This window comes from Neovison vison, chromosome 7 (genome assembly GCF_020171115.1).
Source record: "Neovison vison isolate M4711 chromosome 7, ASM_NN_V1, whole genome shotgun sequence".
Classification (NCBI taxonomy): domain Eukaryota; kingdom Metazoa; phylum Chordata; class Mammalia; order Carnivora; family Mustelidae; genus Neogale; species Neogale vison.
This window is the reverse complement of record NC_058097.1, coordinates 38041264-38058272: the sequence shown is the minus strand read 5'-3', so window position 1 is coordinate 38058272 and position 17009 is coordinate 38041264. Positions and strand designations below refer to the sequence as shown.

At 50.1% G+C, this 17009-nt stretch overlaps 1 protein-coding gene across 2 annotated transcripts in view; it reads right to left on the bottom strand.

Annotated features, from left to right (window-relative positions):
• ZNF536 (zinc finger protein 536) overlaps positions 1-16582 on the bottom strand; it is a 422886-nt gene extending 406304 nt beyond the window's left edge. For both annotated transcript variants that reach the window (XM_044256239.1, XM_044256240.1), the window contains exon 1: positions 16447-16582. The gene's annotated coding sequence lies outside the window, so the exon portion shown is untranslated. The remainder of the gene's footprint in view (positions 1-16446) is intronic.
• Positions 16583-17009: the final 427 nt, after the last annotated feature.

Below are 17009 nucleotides of genomic sequence, written 5' to 3'. Positions count from 1 at the left end.
ACAAACAGTCCCTTGAATACAAATTGCATGGCAAAACTTTTTCATTGTTCCCTAAAACAAAAACCTACACAATGCGATCTCTATACATCTGCAGAATCAAAAATCATTTTCCTCCAAAAATAACTTGTGAAGCATTAACTGCGCTGGAATGAGAGTAGATGTTAAAACTACTATTTGTTGACAATTTGTGATTTAGGATTGAAGAGAGAAGTTTTCTCCAAATTAATGAGCCAGACATAATAGAGCACTGTCAAAATATTGATTTTATTTTATCCTACCTATTGTTGGCACTCTTCTCTTAGTTGGAGAAAAATATAATTTTTCCCATTAGCGTTATCATGTGTTATTATTACATTATTTTCTATTTATTATGGAAAAGGAATCTCATGTCACTTTTCAAGATTAATATAGAACAATCACATGGAAAGTCGTGATAGAGACTAAAATAAAATACCAAATGCTTCCCAGACAATTTTTACTATAGACTGAAATATTTCTTAAGAGAAAAAGAAAAAATTGTTGGTTCCTATTTCATAAAATATATAAATGTAGATCTATATTTATATACTTGGTTAAAAATATCATTCCAACTAAGGCTTAGAAATTAAAACAATTATAGTCACACTTACATAGCTTACTTGACAATAATCAAATTGACGAGTGGACAACTGCCAACATGTATTTAGAATTGAACAGGTAAAATTAGGGGAAACAATGTTTACTAAGTTCTGTTCCTCTATTCCACAGGATTGTTTTTTTGTAGTGCCCATAAATACTTGTTCTCTTAATTCATGATAGATTTTTGGTTAAGGAAGGGCAAATATTTAAGCAACTTTTCTGAAAGTGTAATAAAAGTCACGCATTTGTTTCCATAATTTTTCTCCTGAGTCATTTACATTTTAATATTTTACATCGAAGTTACAATGATGTGAAATACGATATGTATGCAAGACCATTTGGAATGTTTACTGTTATTTAATGAAATTTACTTAATCATTTAAAACCAAATGATGAAGGGGAAAAAAAGTTCAGTATCCAAAGAGCCACACTTCATTTTCCACCAAAATTTTCAATTAAATTACATTAAAAGTTGCTGTTATAATCACAGAAGTAAGGAATCAAGAGGGCCAGGCTTGAGATGTAAATGCGTACTTTCCAATTCAACGGCAAAAGTCTTCTTTGGACCTACAGGTGACAGAAGCAAGTAACCAGCTTCCCTGGAAGGGGAAGATGTTCCGGACCCGCAGCAAGGGCTTGGGGGCTGAGAACTTCCTCACACAGCGGGACACCTGAATCAAATACAAAGTCAAGGTGTCCCTGCGTGGGCAGGAGGCCCGCTCGGGGATGCGTCCTCCTCACCCCTGCACTAAGCGCTCCACACACCTCCTGCCACCTGGCGGAGGTACCGTACTCCTTAAACCGGATGAGAAGGGATGGAAGGGAATGCTTCAAACTCCCACAGCCACGCAAGGAAACAGGAACTTTGAGCTGCTGTTGCCAAACTCTAATGCGCCCTCCCTCCTCGGAGTGCATGAAGGGTGAACAGGTATAGCCAAACTAAGCACAAGAGAACGGTCTAGTCGGGGGACACCCCGAAGGATGAGGTCGGGGAGAGGGAGCAGAGCTGCAGCCAGGAACCAAAGAACCACTTGCAGATCTCAACGGAAACTAGAAGGTGGGAGTGTGGTATAATTCTTTATCTTTGCAGCTAACTTTATTTTCTAGCTGTTCTATGTGCCTGGCATGGCGCAGCTGCTCAGCGGATATATATAGAATGAATGAATGAGTGTTCACATGGGAAGAAGAATAGGTAGACGGCCACAGAGGGAGACCACTTAAAAGGAAGATATCAGCTTTGGATGGCAGAAGAGGCCACAGAAGCCAGTGGACTGCCCCCAGGAGGAAGATCAGCCCAAGTGGGAGACTTCCTCCCGTACAAAGAAGGAAGACTGGGGCACCTGGATGGCTCAGTGGGTTCAGCCTCTGCCTTCGGCTCAGGTCATGATCTCAGGGTCCTGGGACTGAGCCCTACATAGGGCTCTCAGCTCAGCGGGGAGCCTGCTTCCCCTTCTCTCTCTGCCTCTCTGCCTACTTGTGATCTCTGTCAAATAAATAAATAAAATCTTAAAAAAAATAAATAAAAGAAGGAAGACTGCGCCATTCTCTGGGGAGCAATACACACCCGGTTCCAGCTACCCTGGGCTTCTTTATTCTCCTCAAGCCACCCAGATCCTTCTAAATTTAGGGACATTGCACCTGCTGTCCCCTCTGCCTGGACATTTCCTCTACCCTTTTCTTTACTGGCTCCTTCTTGCCCTTGGTCCTTCAAAAACACTGCCAGCCACCTAGTTGAAAAGGAGCTGCCCTTCCTGTCCTCTTCTTGCAGAGTCTTCGTGGTGACAGTTGAAATAGGAAATATACTTGTGTCTCTCTCAAGTCACGAAGTACGGATGCCAGGTCCCCAGTACCTAGCTGGGGGTGGAGGGGAGCTGAATATCTGTAGGATGAATGAGTCTGAGAGAATGAACCACAGAGCTTGGTGACACTGCTGAGTGACATGAAGAAGCAAGGGTGACAGGAAATCAGCCCCCCGGGGGCTTTTTGCTCCCACCATCTACTCCTTCACCTCAAGAAGACATGATTCTTATGCTCAGAAATGATCAGAACAAGTCTCACCTATCAGGGACCAAGGAATGAGTATGGTAGAACCTTTGAAACTAAAACAAGTCTGTTGGTCTCCTAAGAGTTGATTTTCCAACTTCTGTATCTCTTCCTGAAAATCCCATTTCCAGAGGAGGTTCAGGCCAGGCACCAAGAATCCCAGTCCAAAGGGTACAGGTGGGCCACATGTCACAGGCCCAAGGGCCATTCAGAGAACACAGCGTCACTATCAACCAATTGCACGACACTGGACAAGTGTACCCCCATGCATAGGCCAGGCCTCACTGTCTCCATCTCATGGCAGAGGAGGTTGGAAGAAATAAATTAAATGATACCTTGTATTTTAAGGCCAAGGCCACCTATGTAATAAGCACTCGATAAATGCTAGCAGTTTATTTATAGGACCTGATCTTGGTTTCAAATTTCCCCCAGGAAGATGGGACTTTGCTTTTTAATATTACATCACTAGGGTATTCTTCACTTTCTAAGGATGGCTGGCATTTTCCTTTTGTCACAGTTTTGGGATCTCTTCTAGTGAGGGCAAGCCAACGCAAACTCCACCTTTTCGCCAGAGGGAAAATGTAAAGGAGTTGCGTTCAACGCCCCAAGTCTCTTGTGGGTGACCCATCTTGTATGCAACGGCCACAGGTGCAACGCAATTTTATCATTCATGCTTAAGCATGAGGGTCCCTTGAAATCAGCATGTGATTGTATGCCTGGACGCAAATTAGCGGAGTCTCTAACACACACATACACACATACCTGTGTGCCCGTGTGTGTGTATATGTCTGGGTTTGTGTTTACCCTGGAACCCGGCACCTTAGAAATCATCATCACTGCCTTCACTATCACTTTTGTCTTGATACAACAGCTCCAAAGTGATTCTGTTCTTGTTCACAGCGCCCAACATGCCTAAGACACAGAATGCACTTAATACATATTTTTTAAAAGAATGAAGGAACGAACAAATGAATGAATGAATGAATGAATGGATGGCAATCCCTCCTTGGGGTCTTTGGCTTTGGTCCAGGGCAAGAATGAAGAGCAACGTCCATCACATTCTCACCAAGATCCCAGGAACCTGTAGGGTTGCTTGTGTGTGCCCACAAAGGTGTGCATGGATACATGTGTATGCATGTGTATGCGTGTGTGTGTGTGTACGTGTGTGTATGTGTGTGTGTACGTGTGTGTGCAGCCTGGAAACATGGTGCTAACGTTTCATGGATTGGAGTGAGCATATTTGTTTAGTGAAGACTTAAACCCCACCCCCACCCCATTCCCCCTCCATGAACTCAACTGACCCTTTAAAATGCATCTTCTGAAACATATAGGAAATCAATCAGCTGATACTTATTGATCCCTGGGTAAATAACTCCACAGGCCAGCCAGGGGAACAAAGGAGGGAAAGACACTTCTGCGCCAGGCTATGCAAATGACTGATGCCCACAGTTTCTGGTGGGGTTTCCCTTTCTAAAATTTTTAACAAAATGTATAAAACAAGCACGAAGAGTAGCTGGCCATTTGTTGAAGAGCTGCTCTCGGGACTCATTAATTAATCATTTCTTCTTTTAATCCTGATGACTCAATTAGGGGGGAAGAATTACTCCAATTCTACTGATGAGAAAACTGAGGTTTAAGGACAGAAATGTCCTGCTCACAGGGAGCTCACAGGTGGAGGAGTGGGAGGCAAACCTGGCCCCATCTGACTGGCTCTAAGCCCTGTATCACTTTGTCACATGGCTTAAAAACAAAACAAACAAACACAAAAATGCTTTCCAGCTCTTCCTCATTTACAGACTTGATGTTTCCAGTTCCATGAACTAAACATCTTCATCATGGAACGAGGATGGGAGCATCTCTAAAAATTAAATTATGCAAAAAAACTAACCTATAGATATTGATACACCAAGCAATGCGTGCACCATGCAACTCTTCCAAAAACATCTAATTAGCAAATAAAAACACACATAAAGAATTCCCTCTTTAGGCTCTCCTCCTTCAGAAGCAAGTGGGAAAACACACGAAGTTTTCTTGAGTTAATCTAAGGGTTAACGGTTGGCCGATGATAGAGATTAACAAAAGGAGGGTGCCCTTGGCTCCCCAGTCCAGCAATGATTCGATCTGCCTGCCTTCAAGATGATGATGGTGGGCAAGCACAAACTACCATATTAGAATTTTGCATTGGATTCTGCTCAGCCCTCTGAGTCCTAGAGAAATAAGCATCCCTACCCCCCCAGCCTCCTCAGGCCACCTGGCCCCTTTCACAATGACCTCCACGGGAGGCCAGCCTCAACCTGAAGTGAGTCACAGAGGCAGAGCCCAACTCGAAAGTCTGTCCTGAGGAACGAAGCAGCTGGAAACCACTTTCTTTAGATCAATGAGCAAATTATTTTATTGAAGGTGGTATTTGGAGATCACACACAAAAATTACATGATTTCTATCTCGGCAATATTATCATGCAAAAGTTTTCTTAACAGCAAACCCCCTGTCGTCCCCAAGGTCCACACATGGGCCTGGTACTTTTCAACGGAGCAGTGCAGGGCAAGCAGGGCCTGAGGGAAAAAAAAAAAAAAGAACATCTCACATACACACACAGGTCTAGCTCCTGTCAGCTGCTGGAGATGGAGACGTGAGGGGAAATGTGAGGTTCAAGTAGCTGGTATGGAAAGGGCCCTATGTCAAAATGCGGCCAGTTCTTCTGGGAAGGCTTGGGGAAATGGTACCTACTCGGATATCTGGAATATATTACTTGACCTCACCAGACAGCCATCACCACAGAGTAAACATACCAACAGGCACAGCATACGCTTCCCCCCAAAGACATGCCGGATCACCACTTCTTACGTCACAGAAGCATTGTCACGGGAAATGCCTATCAGATGACCAGCCCCTGGATGAGTCCATCGTTTAAGTCACGCACTTAAGAAAACCACTGTGTCTTCCTTGGGGTGGCAGCAGTCGGTGCAGAGGCCCTGGCTACCCTACAGCCTTAATCAACACATATGCCGATGATGGGAATGTTTGCGTCATCTTGTCTGTTATTTCTTCTGCTTCCAGAATAGGCTGGATGAGAATTTTAAATGGAACTAAATTCCCGTACACCCCCCCACCAGCAAACTTTAACAAAAGCTCTCCCGACATACTTCCAGAATGTGTGTGCAGAGGGTGACACAGCTGAAAAGAAGGGGGGGGGGGTTGAAACAAAACAAAACAAAAAACACACAGAAAACAGATATTAAGTTGTCAAGTCAGTGATCTCAGAAAAAAAAAAAAAAAAAAACCTGCAGACAGAGTGTCTGGCGTTTTGCTTAAGAAATGGAGCATCTGAAGTCCGTGGGAGCTCCAGGCCCGCCTGTGGCTTCTGAGGGCTCTGGAGCTCCAGGTCCAAGTCCGGAGTGGCTGGGCAGGGCTCAGGGAGAGGAGTGGCCTCGAGGACCGGCCCGGAGGCGGCCCTCCACCATCAGAGGAGGTTTCGGGCTGTGCAGATTAAATCCTTTCATGTCGGCAGCATGTGGTGGCTTTGCTTCCTCCCCGAGTTCCCACACTACACTTTTCCACCTTTTGAACTCCTCTCCGGCTCTCTCCAAGCTGGGTTGCCGCCCACCGGCGCTGACCTTCTCTGGGGGGGTGAGGGGGAACGCTCCTGCATAAAGTTTCTCGGCCGCTGCGAGAACCCTGTACGGAGTGTAATTAGCACGTTCAGCCATGTTTCATCAGTGAGATGCTCTCCGCTCCGTACAGATTCAAGGCTGCTGAAATAGCCACTTGGCATCCGCAGATTACAACCCCCAAACTGGGAGCCCTGGCCGAGGAAGCAAAATAATTAAAGCGCTTTAGCTGTAATTTCAATAAGATGTCCCACCCCCTTCAATGGGCTTCACAGAAATGACAGCCTTTCTGTAATAATTTGGAAGGCTTTGCCTGACTTGACTTTAATAGAATTTAAAAGAGAATTAGATTTTTTTATCTTAAGGAACAAAAACAAAACAAAAAAAAAATCTGTGTGCCACTTTTTTCTCGATCCAGGAAGAAATGTTTTTAGATATTTTGAAAGGTAAAATTAAATCATTGAGCTATTCGAAGAGATTAAAATTTATATACAATATGAACACGTTCTGGGATCTGTTTGCTTCTCTGTATCTGATAGTATAGCTGATACAGTTTCCAAATATTTTCTTCCTCTTGAAAACGAATTTACAACAATACGTGTGTTCTCCAAGTCGCAGGTCTGAGGGTACATTTTGAACTTCCACGTGAAAGACCAGTTGAATAGGCCCAGAAAAGGATGATTTTGCCATTGTTCATGCCGAGAGCTGTATGGGGAGGCAGGAGCGCAGGCCAGGGGCACAGCCCCATCTCCCAGGCTGATCCTGCTGGCTTCTAATCCTCTGTTGGCCTTGGTGAAGCCTGGTGGCTTCAACAAGTGTCACAGTTCCCAGTCTGCCCAAACTGCTGAGTGATGCCCTTCACTGGGCTGTTAAGAGAACTCAAGACGATAGTGGATCCAAGGTGCAGAAGGCAGGAGGCAAGGCCTGACCACGGACCGCCGTCACAGGTGCTGACGCTCTGGCCCTTGGCACAAGTACGTGGACGGGCCCCAGACCCTCCCACCTCAGGTGCCCAGAAACGACAGAATACAGTAAGCATCAATGTTTACTGACTTACAGAAAACCCCCTAAGGCCCAACAACCGAGCCCTTCCACGAGTCCAAATCTCATCCAAATCCGTGGGAATTACGTGGGAACCTCAGATGTACAAGTGAGAACATCATTATGATTAGGGCTGAATGGGCATTTCTGGGATTAATCTCGATTTGAGGCACTCTATGGGTTGGCTTTTACAACCGAAACAGAGCTTACTTCACCCTGAGTTAGGAGTTCTTGTGCATGTGTAATTAGATAACAAAACAACAAAAAGCTAAAAAAAAAAAAAAAAATCACGAAGGAGGCTGATGGTCCCCGATGGATGGAAAAGGTAGCGTGAAGCCAGGGGGAGCTGGCAGACCAGGCTCCAGTGTTGGAGGACCAGCAGGGAGAGAGAGAAGCGAGAGCCAAGCCCACCTCGGTAATGAAAGACCCCGCTAAACACAGCTCAGGTAATCAAAGCTATAACGCATTGATAGAAAACTTGCAGGTTAATGTCAGTGCAAGCCTACGGTGATCATTTTTCCCGTGTCAAAATGGCACTTAATTTTCTCATTGTGAAGCCAGAGAGTAAGAACGGGTAGGTTAGAAGAGGGGTGAAAACCCTACAAACTGGTTCTCCTTCCGGCACCTCTTAATGCCCTCAAAGCAGCTTCGTGGTGTTCCTGCCGCTGCCTACCTGGAGGGCCCCACCCCTGGAAGAAAGAAGCCTTGTTTTGGCCGGCCAGAACCTTCTCTACTTGCCCATAAAGCCCCCTAGCCTGGTGTCAGAAGGCATCGAACAAGCTTCTTGGGGGCAGTGAGGAAACCCCAGGGGTCTGGCCAGGAGCGCGCCTCCAGGAAGGGGAAAAGCTCGGAGGCAGTGGAGGGCTGAGTCCCGTCCCTTCCTAGAGCCACTGCCCACCCCTCTCCCTGCCTGAGGTTCCCTTCCTGAGACTGCGGACAAACACAGTACCAGCTCTCATTGAGAGAGTGCAAGGACTAAATGAGGAAAAGTCCTTAAAACCCATGCCTACCTCATAGTAAATGTTCAAAAAGACAAAAATGCACTATCTTCATCCTGCCCGCAGGATGCCCAGCCTCAACCCTGAGACCAAGACCTTTCCACTTCTTGGTTTGCATATGGCAGTCAGAAGACCCAGAACCAAAATTCTCAGCCCCAGAGCCAGGTGCAGGGTATAGCCTATGTGAAAACAGGGTGGAGCCTCACTCCTTCGCTCCAGACACCGTCCACTCACGATCATTCCACTACGCCAGTCCTCCCTCCTCTTGGGTCCCCTAGGTCTGCCCCCGTTTGAGGCAGGGCCCAACTTCCTGCTATCTCAGGGTATGGGGTTATTTCTGTCTCCCACCAGCCTATGCTGAGTGTAAAATCTCCCCATGCTCCCGGGGATGGCCAGGACAAGGCCTGGCTTGTGGAAGTCCTGGGAAAGAAGCCTCATCTCCCCCCAGGGCACACATGGAAATGTCTGGGGAAATGTCTCATGGTCACAACTGGAAGGTGCTTCTGGCATCTAGGCACCCTACAATGCACAGGACAGACTCCCACAAGTGGGTAATGCCCACAGCGCCACTGCGGAGAAGCCCTGGTCTTGGAAATCAACGCTCGGGTTAGTCTAGTGAACTCCACCCAAGGCCTTACCCTGAATCTTGTCTCTTTTTAGGCAGATAAACCTGACCCAGAAACTAGGAATGTAGTTTGTATGTCCTTTGCTGTTGCAAAACTCCAGTATAAGAAAAAGACCAAAGACCTAAAATGATTTTGGAAAAGTCAAAGTGGGTGGGTAGGGATCCTCAAGTAGCCAACAGACCCAGCTAAGACCAGCGCTGATCTCTGCACAATGAAGGTCCACTGCAGAAAGTCAACAGAAGCCCATGGATGGCATAAACTACGCAGGAAGGCCTCCCGTGCCAGCCCCCAGGCACTGCGGAGACCCAGCTGGGTGGCTGGTTAGTAGTCCACCTTCCTGAGATGACGTCCATCTATGTCTGCCCTCATATGGGGAAAAAAAATGGGTTAGGCGAGGAATCTAGACAAAGTGGCCTGCCTTGCCCAGGATCCGTATCCCGAGCACCTATGCTTCCCTCTGCTGCACACATACACTCACAAACTCACTAATGTGCCCTGAGTGGTACAGTTGTGGGCAAGAAGGAAACCATCCTGGTGTAGGTGATTGAAGCAGGCAGCACCCTGCCCAACCCATACACACACATAGAATCACATGTGCAAGCACACACAAGTGTGCACACACACACACATATACACACCAGCATCACCACGACGGAAGACCTCGGCCTGCCTGCACGTAGGACCCCCGAGCTTAGCTCGGCTCCTTCCCCCTCTGAGGACATTCAGTGCTTCCAAGAGTGGCCCAGACAGTCTAGACCTGAGTCTCCTTGACAAAAGACCTCTCTCCCAACAACTCCCAACCAGGTACTGTTCAACCAGTGAGAACACACAGTGAGCCCCACAAGCCAGGCAGAGCCTGCCCACCACCACTCCCCTGACTTGCCCTGGGACTGCTTCTTTCCCTGTTTCTCCAAAGTCATGCCATGGTGCATCCTGGAAGGAACATGCCAGTGTGAAGGGCAGGTGTGGTTTCACAGGGAAAGCCCCTGCTCATGAGTCCTTATTAGCAGAATAGAGTCTCTCCAATGCCAGTGAACTTGTGCCTTGCTTTCAGACCTCACAATCCGAACTGCACAGCCTGAGAAGGCCACGTGACCACAAGTGTCCCTCCAGCCCAAATCTAAGGCCTCCCCAGAGACAGGAAAAAGCAGGGCTGAGCCATCACCTGCTCTAGGTTATGGAGGAGATGTTTTGGGACTTTTGTCCTCGGCATGGACAAAAGTTGACCTGGACAAAGCTCACTTCTCTTGTTAAACTTGCGTCAAGTCTCACTTTAAATAATGCTGAGGACAAAATGCAAGCTGATATTTCAGCTTACTTAAAAGGCTTATTAAAAACACTAAATCCAAAGATGTTAAAAAGCTATAATTGTCCTCATTCAAACTGGAAAAATAAATCTATTTGCTTTCTTCTTTTAGGATCCTCTTCTTTAAAAAAAAAAAAAAAAAGTTCATCTATATTCTCATGTGCATCACTGCTGTCTTTCTTTCCCTCCATTCAAGGCACTTTAAAAACACCTGTGCCATTCATAGCCAACTTTTGAGCAAAAGGCAGCCACGTCTGGGGAAAGCTGTTTAACTCTGATTTCCTTACGCTTCAGATAAGCTTGTCTTGCTCAAAAAAGTACGATGGAGTTCAGAGTTCATTTGAATGGGCTTGTGGATTTTATAGGTCTGCACTGATGGAAATTTCTTTAGTTACCTAAGGCAGGGCAGACAGCCTAATCGCTCAGCTTTTCGGGGCTCAGCAGGCCGTGGTTCTACATCTCAGCACTGCCTTTCGGACCCAAAGGGTAACTCTGGTTAGTAGGGCTGCACATCCGGCCACCTCCCTGTCCCCTCCCATCATAGGAGTTACTGGCCTCCGGCTCGGCCCGGATCAGAGCAGTGTGACTGTCGCTCCCTGCCTGCCCCAAGTCTTCCGTGAAGATAGCCCCAGCCAGCAGTTAACTTGCTGAGTGGTGAGGATCTCAAGCCTGCTCAGAAGTGAAGCACTCCAGGCACAGAACAAGATGGGTTTTCAGAGCAGTGGTCCAAGAGAATGCAAATTTATCGAAAGCGCTTTCTCCAGGTTTTCCATAATTAGCATTTATGTCTCCAGGAACTGTCTCCCTGAACCCAGTTTAGGGTGAAAGCATTTTAGAGACTTTCTCTGCAGATGACATATGAGGTACTAACCTTTTTTCATATGCCCAGATGTTAAGTTCATTTTCATCACATTTATGCAAATTTCATTTGAACAGTAAATCAAAAGAAATCTTAAATCATTGTACACTATTTAAAAATCCACACTAAATCCGGTTTACTTGCAGTGATATTAACATTGAGTCACAGTTAAGGGACTGAAGGTAGGAAGCAGGTGTCACAATCCCCTCTTCCATGCAGTGGCCCCAGAGCTACCTGGGGTCCCCACCATCCATCAGATCCTGGACTCAAGTCCAGACAACTGGACTCAAGTTTTGCCAGACGAGAGGAGTTCCAGAAATGAAACCCTTATAAAAGTTTTCCAAACTATAGGACAACAGGGGTCTCTCGGTTCAGGGGCCCATCGTCCATGTCAGTGTCTGGACTGAGACAGGACAAAGTTCAAAGGCAGGGGCCCAGTGGTGAGACTTCTGGCAGCTAGCTCCCTCCTCAGTGGGGGGAAAAGTTAATTCCTAGGGCTCTGCAGGCCTGTATTTGTCAAGGCGCTGGACGTCAGTGCTATCATTACCAAGCAAATCAGCCAGGCGGTTAATGGTGGAATCAGGAGACATTTGCACTCTGCTATCAGAATGACATCATAACTAAAGCAGCCTTCAGCCAGAAGCCCTAGGCTCTCCTCAAGCAGAGGCCAGAGGGCTGCCAGGGGCGCCCCCCTGTGACTCCCCAGGCTACAAGCTGAGTCCCTACCCCTTCCAGGCAGGGTGGTGGGCCCAGCCCCCAGCAAGTTCCTAGGCAAACAGGAACTAGGGTTACAGTTTTCTCCCCAGCTATTGGACTTTCCCCCAGGTTCTGAACACTGTAAATAATACTAATAATATATTATGTATTTTTCATAAAATTTAAAATACTATAAAACCACTTTCCTCGACAGGCAAGGGTTGGTATTTTATTAACGCAGCTCCATTTTGGCTCTAGCATTTATGGCATTTCCAACAGAACTGTCAATCTCTCGGTGACCCTGTCTAGCAGGAAAGCTCTGCACTCTCTCCTCTGAGCAGCAGAAATAAACGATGCTGGGGAGATGGGGGGACACACGAAGGGAGAAGCCCTTCCTGCTCTTGTTTTGGCTGCTTTTCTTTTTAAAGCAGAGCCGATCACATACACACAGAGACACATACACATAGCCAGAATCACAAACCTTAGAATAATGGGGGAGGCATTTGGCGAACGAGCTGCATCAGCGGCGCGAAGAGCAGCCGGCGCCGCTCGCTCGCTCGCTCGCTCGCTCGCAGCTCTGCCCTCCACGGCGGCGGCGGGGACCGACTACTAGCCCGGGACCCGAGATGCCCAACTCCGCCGCGCCCCAGAGGTCGCCTCCGGAGTCTCGCTACAGGTACATGCGTGGCCCAAACATCTCACCTGGCCCGAGAAGTCGGGAGACAGAGAAGAAAAAGTTCTGCGAGCTGCCAGCCGGGAGCCCCAGAGCCCGCGGCCGCGGTCAGTCCTCCCGCTGGCGAGCCTCCCGAAGCCCAGGCCCGCCGGCAGCGCGCGGCTCCGGGCACCTCACTGGCCGGCTTTGCGCGCTAACCCCGGGGCGCGCCGAGGCCACGGCAGGGCACTTACTTGGCACTCGCTTTCGAGCGTGCAGGTCGTCGCGGTGTTCACTTGGGTTTTCAAACAAGTTTCAGGGAGGAAGAAGGAGGGGGAAAAAAAAAAAAAAAGATCCAATTATGCAAATGGGCTCCGGACTGGGAGGCGCGCTCTGGATCTGACGCGGCTACTGTACGAGTTCTCGAAGCAGCCCCGGGCCGGGCAGATTTATGCGGGCGCGTCACGGCTACGCCAGGTCCCGCCGCCGGAGCATCTCGAAGTTAATTAAAGCGGTAATGTCCACTTTCCCGGCGACCCTCCGTGCGCGGGTTTACTGTTTCACCGTCCAGCCCGACCCGGGCGAGGGCGGGGGCGCTTTTCCCCACGCCTCTCGTCCTTCCCTCTTCTTGCTCCCCCTCTTTTTCCTCTTTCCCTCCCTCCCCCCGTTTTTCCTCTCTTTCGTCTCTTTAAGTCGCCTGCCTTCCACTCAGTGAACAATGAACAAAGATGTGAGTGATGGGAAAAGATCGCCCCCTCCCAACCCCAGCAGTGAGCAAAGCCGGTCTTAAAGTAAAAACCCAGTTGCTAATATCAAACGGGGAAAGAAAACAGTGCGTTCCCACCCTGCACCCCCCCATACCCACACACGCACGCACGCACACTCACCCCACCCCAAGTTCACCTAAGCCCTGGCTGGGGGCGGGGGCGCCAAGGCCAGGGCTCCAGGGGCTGCCCAACTCGCCGGAGACACCCGGGACACCGGAGACCAGGGGGCGGCGAGCGCTCAGGCCAAGCTCGCTTCCCGTGCCCCTCCCCGCCTGCCCGCTCCCCCCACCACCCCCGCCCCGACCCCCTCCTCGCGTCTACACCGGCCAGCCGGGCCCGGCGGCCCGGTCGGGCTGCCCGGCCGACGGATGCGCTCAGCAAACGCGGCCCCTGTCGGATTTCTGCTAAACTGCACGGCGGCGGCGGCGGCGACTGCCGGGAGAAGGCGCAGGAGGAGCGGGAGGCCGGCACCGCGCGCGCACTCACCCCGCCCGGTCCACTGCCCCTGGCCGGTGCCCGGCCGGCAGCCCGCTCCCACCCGCGCGCGCACCGGCGCCCCCACTCGCGCCCCCGCACGCACCCGGCGCCCAGCCCCGCAGGCCAGGACGCCGCGCAGCCGCCGTATTTTCTGCTAAAGTGAAAACGAAGGCGGCTGACAAATCACGTCTCCTGTGAGGCACTCGTTAGACATAACAATATCCGGCAAACAAAACCCAGCCGCGGCTGCGACCGGCGCGCGGGGCTGGGACCCCGCCCTGCCCCTCCTCGGCCCCCTGCTCCTCGCCACTGCCCCACCGCCCCTACCCAACCCCCCAAATGATCGGGGGCTGTGTCCACGTTCGCCAAGAGGCGGACAGTAGGAACGCTCACAATACAGAAGTGAAGGGGGGGGCAACTTTCCACCTGTCCCCAAAGAAAGCCCTGCTGGAGTTTCCTCAGAAGAGTTAAGAAGAGAGGGGGTGGGGACAGATCTCTCTCTGCACCGCATCCCCTTTTCTTTCTTTCTAACTTCTCCGGCGCCTGCGTTTCCACCTTCCGCTTCACGTACACCCATCTATCTATATAGGGATATCTATATTTTAAATTATTTGCAAAACTGCAACAGATGGGCGCGTCGAGATCTGGACACTTTCCTACTCATCATCAAAGAAAAGCTCCCCCCCCCCTTTTTTTTTTGCCTAAAATACATCCCGGTCCCGCCTACGACTGTTTTCCTCAATTCTTGATCTTCAAAAAATAATGTCTTGAAGCAAACAGAAAAGGTTTATCAGCAAAGATCATTCTCCCCCCCCCCAGCCATACATCTGGGCTAGTGGATCAGTTCCCCCAAAACTGCACTGTTCCCAAACGCCCCCAGACCTGCATTTCCTCCGCCTTCCAGAGCCCCCACGCCTGCACTCCCTCACTCCCATTGGCCTCATTTCTCCAGCCCAGGGCTGGCCGGCTCAGTTCCCTCCATAAACCTGTTACTTATTTCTTTATTTTTATCTTTGGCCCCCGGCTTGGCCCCAGGGCCTGGGCTGGGCCGGGGCAGGTGCTGCAGATGCCGCCTGCGCTTGCAGGCATCAAGGCCTTTTTCTGGGGTCGCGGGTTCGGACCCTGGCACCCTGGCCCTGCGGAGCCCCCGGCCTCGGCCTCGCCCGGCTCCCGGGCCACAGGAGGCCAATGAAAACACAAAATGGCAGGTCTCAGAGGCCCTTGGCGCCCGCAAGTTTGACACACTGTAAGCATCAGCTAACTTTGATTAAGGGGAAAAAAAAATGATTACAAATTAGCCTCTCTCCCCCCCGGCGGCGGGGCCGGAATCCCGCAGCGAGCGGCGAAGGGAGAAAGGGAGCGAGGAGCGCCCGAGTCTCAGGCAGAGGAGAAAATGGGGAAAGTCACTTGAGCAGAAGTTTCCGCGGCTCCAGCCTCCCCCTCTCCAGACGACTCCCCCCACCCCCCAGACCCTTTTGAAAGTTTCCCGGGGCCTGAGAGCGGCGCGCGGGCCGCGCGCGGGTGGGGGGAGGCGCAGGCTGGGCCCGGAGCTGGGCGCGGGGTCCGGCTCGCGCCCGCGGCTCGCGGCCCGGCGACTCCTTTTCAAAGTAACGGTCCCGGGACCGCGGGCGGGGGAGGCGGCGGCCCAGGCGCGGGTCCCGCTCGCCGCCGAAGTTCTCTAGCGCCATTCGATGCCCGGCCGCCGCCGCTTTCTCGGTTTCTTCCTCTTTTTTCCCCCCCGCTGACAGCTTCTCTCGCCAACGTCACAGCCACGGATATTTAATTAGACCGTATTTTTTAATCGCGATGGGGCGAGAAGGAGCCCGGCGGCAGGCCTCGCCGAGATGGGGAGGGGGAGGGGACGGGGGGGCCACGCCAAGAGTCCAAACTCACTTTGCCACCTCCCGGACGCCGGCCCCCCCCACCCGCCGCGCCCCCCCCCGTCCCCACCCCCACCGCGCCGCGCCCCGCGATCCCCCCCACCTTTGTTTTCCTTACCTTAAACATTGAAACGCGGGCGTCGGGAGCAAACTCGGGCACGTAAACGGAGCGTTGTAAAAGATTGTGTTCAATGAATAATGAAACATGTCCACATGATTGACTTGATCATTTTCCGGGGCTGAGGGGGGACGGGCGCCCTGCTCGCGCGCCTCGCTCGCCCACTCGGCAGAGCCCTGTGAACTGTTCCCAGCCCAGCCGGGGCAGGGCGGGCTCGATTTTCATCTGCCTCTTTTCAGAATCGCCCCGTTCATTGATACTCATCACCCAGCCCCAGCAGACATCCCCATCCCCGGCTCGGCCTCCCCCTATCTGGTAGGTGAAATGCATTGTACCATTAAAAACGCTCTCCATTGTCGCCCTGGCATAATTCACAGCAACTAGATAGGTCTTGCGGCATTTAGCTTTGATGAGCCAGAGACTGAACCCTTGATATAATAATCTACAAAGAATGGTGTGTGATCGTCCATTTTTTCTCTCTGTCTAGCAACTAAGAAACCATTTAACACAGCGCAGCTTGCTTCTGACCTTGAGCTCATGTAAACACACTTATTAAAATCTATCTATTCTCCAAGAGCTACATTCTGATTGTCAGACTCGTTACTGAGACATATATCAGCCCCTTCGCTTGTCACTACTTTGCATTCCTGCCTTTGACTAAAGAATTTTTTATCCAGCCGAGAGGGAGAGAGAGATTGCCACAGAGGGAGAGGAGAGAGAGACGGAAAGGGGGAGAGGAAAAAGCTTAATTCTTACCTGCTCCTGAAACTATTTAAAGTCTGTTTCTTTTCTGGGGAAAAAAAAAAAAAAAAAAAAAAACTCCCGGGTGAATCTCGGTGGACAGCGGGACGCGGAGAATCAGTCACAGCCCGGGCGTTTAAGGGAGTCATCAGCGATCAAATGACGTTGATCCGCGCTGTAACCTTGTGGCGTATTTAATGTAAATAAGGCAGTTATGTTGCCAATCGCCGCGATACAAACACGAAGAGGTCCTCAGCCTCGCCTCCCGCGCCTGCCATTAGAGGCGACTTTATTTACAGACACTATTTAGAAGATCATGATAATTCTAAAACAATACTAGTGCCAAATGATTATGAAAATATGATTTTAATTAATCACGTAGTAGGCAAGGAAATTAGCATACGGTAATTAAACTTCGAGAAAAACGTCACGCAGGTTCTCTGCCTTATGGGTCCAGAATAATCATCACGCGGTGGGCTCCAGGACTTAATTATCAAACAAAATAACTTTTTTAAGGCAACTTTGCAAATGCTGGTCCTCAAGGCAAACGCTTTGGTAAATAATGTAAGGCGAGGTAA